This window comes from Panthera uncia, chromosome B4 (genome assembly GCF_023721935.1).
Source record: "Panthera uncia isolate 11264 chromosome B4, Puncia_PCG_1.0, whole genome shotgun sequence".
NCBI classification, from domain to species: Eukaryota; Metazoa; Chordata; class Mammalia; order Carnivora; family Felidae; genus Panthera; species Panthera uncia.
Genome location: NC_064809.1, coordinates 89920722 through 89925287, shown reverse-complemented (window position 1 = coordinate 89925287; position 4566 = coordinate 89920722). Strand labels below are relative to the sequence as shown.

The 4566-nt window shown below is 40.4% G+C and overlaps 1 long non-coding RNA gene across 1 annotated transcript; it reads right to left on the bottom strand.

Moving 5' to 3' along the window:
- Positions 1 to 3162: 3162 nt before the first annotated feature.
- On the bottom strand, positions 3163 to 4361 carry LOC125920281 (uncharacterized). The gene is made up of 2 exons (XR_007456997.1): positions 3869 to 4361; positions 3163 to 3631 (listed from the first exon to the last, which is right to left on the bottom strand). It is a non-coding gene; the product is annotated as an uncharacterized LOC125920281 (long non-coding RNA).
- Positions 4362 to 4566: the final 205 nt, after the last annotated feature.

Genomic DNA, 4566 nt, shown 5'->3' with positions numbered 1-4566 from the left:
AGATTCTCTCTCTTCCTCTCTGCCCCTCCTACTCTCTCTCTCTCTCAAACACAAACAAACAAAACACATTTACAGTCTTGATAAAAAAAATTTTAGAAACTAGTGATACTATATTTATGACACTTAAAAATATTTATGTGCGGGGCACCTGGGTGGCTCAGTCGGTTGAGCGTCTGACTTCAGCTCAGGTCATGATCTCTCAGTTTGTGGGTTCGAGCCCCGCATCGGGCTCTGTGCTAACAAACAGCTCGGAGCCTGGAGCCTGCTTCGGATTCTGTGTCTCCCTCTCAATCTCTCCCCTTCCGCTGCTCGTGCTCTGTCTCTCAAAAATAAATAAATGTTAAAAAAATTAAAAAAAAATATTTATGTGCTAATGCCTCATTTGAAATAACTTAGTATATACATTTATTTAAAAACTATTCACTACTCAAACATAAACCATTTTGCCTGTGCTCCAGCCCCATAGGTCCAAGTGTTCTGGCATGTTTCTGCTTACAAATTGCACATTCACCTTAAACCCAAGTTGCCATATTGTATAGCCAGGTGATTCAGAGAGCAGACTCGACCTCACAGAGACCTGGATTCAAAGCCTGGCTATACCACTTATCCTGTAATCTTGGGCAAGGTCTCTAAAATGAGAATACTACTGATAGTACCTAGGATTGTATGAGGCTTAAACTAGATCTATATAAAATGCCTGGCACAGGTACTTAATAAATATTACCTACAGAGAAAGACAGATACCATATGTGTTCACTCTTATGTGGATCCTGAGAAACTTACCAGGAACCCATGGGGGAGGGAAAGGGGGAAAAAAAAAAAAAGAGGTTAGAGTGGGAGAGAGCCAAAGCATAAGAGACTCTTAAAAACTGAGAACAGGGGCGCCTGGGTGGCTCAGTCGGTTAAGCCTCCAACTTCAGCTCAGGTCACGATCTCACGGTCCGTGAGTTCCAGCCCGGCGTCGGGCTCTGGGCTGATGGCTCAGAGCCTGGAGCATGCTTCCGATTCTGTGTCACCCTCTCTCTCTGCCCCTCCCCCGTTCATGCTCTGTCTCTCTCTGTCTCAAAAATAAATAAACGTTAAAAAAAAAAAAATTTAAAAAAAAAACAAAAAAAACCTGAGAACAAGCTGAGGGTTGATGGGGGGGGAGGGGTATTGAGGAGGGCACCTTTTGGGATGAGCACTGGGTGTTGTATGGAAACCAATTTGACAATAAATTTCATATATTAAAAAAAAACTGAGAACAAACTGAGGGTTGATGGGGGGTGGCAGGGAGGGGAGGGTGGGTGATGGACATTGAAGAGGGCATCTTTTGGGATGAGCACTGGGTGTTGTATGGAAACCAATTTGGCAATAAATTTCATATATTTAAAAAAAAGAAAAAAATAAATAAAATTACATTGACAATTTGTTAAAATAAACAAACAAATAAATAAATAAATATTACCCATTCTTATTTAAGAACAAAATTAGTTTTCTCTAAAAATTTAACCCTCCTTTCCCATCACCATATTTCTTTTTGTAGCTCCCGCAAATATTCGCATCTTTTAGACTGAAAATCTTGGGGAAAATATTTGAATTTTGTGTTCCCTTCATTATCTTCATTCACTGGAACACCAATTTTTCATGAGAACGTTACTTAGATTTTTCTTTTCTAATCAACTCCCAGTACAATTGGTCTCTCCAGACCCTCTTGGACTCTTTGCTATACAGTTGTTCAGCAAACCACAACCACAGTAGACACTAGCTGGGTGATTGAGGCACTAGCTGGGTTACTTACCCTCAGCAAGCTTCAGTGTCTCCACTACAAATGCGGGGTGGGGGGTGGTAATATCGACCTCATAGAGTTATGCGAGGACTAAAACTCCTTTTTACGGTGCCCGTACAAGAGTGATTATCTGACAAACGGGGGTTACTTTTACCATTTTCTAATTCTCTGTTCAACATTTACAACTTAAGATCATGTTAGCTTTTTCAGTCACCACGTCTCACCGTTGCTTCGCTGATTTTACAGCCCACAAAGCCTTCAAACATTTCCCTACACACACTGGGCTTTGGTTATTCTACATACCATCCTCCTCTCCTTGCATAGTTAGTGATTCTCAGCTGGCTCAACTGAGAATGAACTGGAATGCCCCTAAAAATACTGATGCTCAGGCCACACTGAGACCAATTAAAAATCTCTCTACGGCAATTCTAACATGCAGTGTTGGCATTGAGAACCGCAGCTTTGTTTTGCCGGTTTGGGTTCGGTTGCATCGTTCATGTTTGCTTGGTTTTGTTTGGGACCTACTTGTAGAATTTTGCGTCCATTTCTGAAGATATTTTTGGATCTTGGTTTTACCGTAAGACATGCTACCTACCCCTTGTACTACCCAGTTTCTGCAAATTTAGGCATCGTGTCAGCAACGTCCTTAACCAAATCATTCATACAAATTAGAGAATAAGACCCTAACATCCTCCTGGAGAATTCTCCATAACTTGGCATCAACTCATTAGTCAGCACTTTGGGAAATATCATTAATCGATTACTCTAATTATAAATCCACATAACTACACTGACAATATTTCTTGATGTGCAAACATCATTCCTTCTAAATCTTTTCCTACTAAGGGTACTATAAGAGAGCTTGTCAAGGATTCTCTAAAATCAATATATATATTATGATCCTATCTAAAAATGATACGAAGTTTGTATGGCCTGATTTTTCTAGTAAACCTGCTCTCCTCCTGATCACAAGTTTCCTTTCTCAGTTCGTAAAGACTCAACAGTTCATCCTAGAGTCTCACTGGGAGTTATAGCATGCTCTCAACTCAATAGCTTGCAGATTCTTTTTTTTTTTTCTTTTTAATTTGAGACTTTATTTTCCAATATTTTAAGCACCCTTCAGTTCTCTCAAAATTCCTGAAGATGATCAATAGCCACTTAGTAATCATCCACAGTTCTTTGATGGATAGATATGATGGTATCTTTTTGAGATATTGTTCACCCAGGCCTTGAGATAAACTTGACCAGATGGGTATTTCTTTGCTACTTTACTCTCTTGATCTCCCTTGCTTCTTGTTACTATTTATTTTGTCCTTTCCAAGCGATGATAAATCTTCATAGAAAGAAAATGGAAACGCCTTTAAAGTTAGTAAAAGTAAAGTTAGTAAAGAGCGTTCTGTAGCTGAATTTAATTTTTTTCTATTCAGTAGCATTGTGCCACTCACCCCAAGGTGTAGCTGTGTACCCCATTCTTGTTTCCTTAACTTACAAGTCTTTTTTTTTTTTTTTTGCTATTCATAATTTTCACAAGCCTCAGTATCTTGTGAACTTTTAGCTTCACTGACATTTCCATATATTCCTTGGTACTCCTCCCAGTTATTTCCCCTTCTTCCTCCTCCACAAATTCCCCTCCTCCCCCTCCTCCTTTCACCTCTACCTCTTCCTTCCCCTCCTCCTCCTCCTCCTCTTCTTCTTGTCCTCCTCCTCCTCCTTCTGCCTTTGCGTCGTATTTCTTTTTTCATTTTTTCAAGAGTCCTTTAAATATGAACTTCCTGGAGATTTCTCCATGCATTCATATCCATCACTTTATCTTTCTCCCTTTTTCTCCCCCATCAATGTAGATCAGAGGTACAAGATTTTTTTCTGTAAAGAAGCAGAGTATTACCTGCAGGGTTATCGGCAGCAGTAGAAGCTAAGAGAATGGCATAGAACAGATTCTTCCCCAGAGTCTTCAGAGAGGACGTGGTACTACCAACACCTTGATTTTGAACTTCTAGCCAGCCATGGGAGAATAAATTACTGTTGTTTTGAACCACACAGTTAGTTTTACTTTGTTACAACAGCCATAGGAAATTAAAATAGAAACACATACAAATTCACCTTGCAAATGATGGTATCTCAGCCTCAAGGTTTGTAAAGGTCTCTTCTGGATATTTGTTTATTTCCTCAGGGGTTTTCTCTCTCTTCTCTTCTATGCTGTCTTGCTTTCCAAAATGGCATCAGGCCATACAAGAAACATTTATATGTCATGGCTGCATTTGGGATGGAGGGCCTGGTCTTCTATGACGTATGGTTGATGTCAATTGTGACTTCTTAACCCAACTGAGACTTTTTTTTTCCAACTGAGATTTCTTAACCCAGGGTCTCTATACCCTCGTGTCCAATCTCACTTCCTTCACTATGGTACAGTTTTGGCTTCCTGACTGAGGTATAGTTGGTCCTACCTAGTGTTTTGGGTCATCCACTGGCAGCCATTGATGATGAACATGACCTTTCCCCTGACTCTTATTCCAAAGTGCCTATTCTCTATGGCCTGCCCCAAATGAAGCCTGTTTGGTTATCATCGTCTCTTCTCTATTTATGCTATCTTCTTGTAGGCTCAGGACCTCTCAGTTAGATACTTTCTTTGCATGAAGTCAGACTGTGCTGGACACTGGGAGGCTGCCTTCCGACCCACAAATCTAGGGCCCTCCCTCAGCCTTCTACTCTACCATTTCTATAGCCTAAAGTCTGTGATGCTGTATTAACCACGGCTTTCTTTGGGAGGCATTGAAAATGTTTTCAGTCTTCACCTGAGG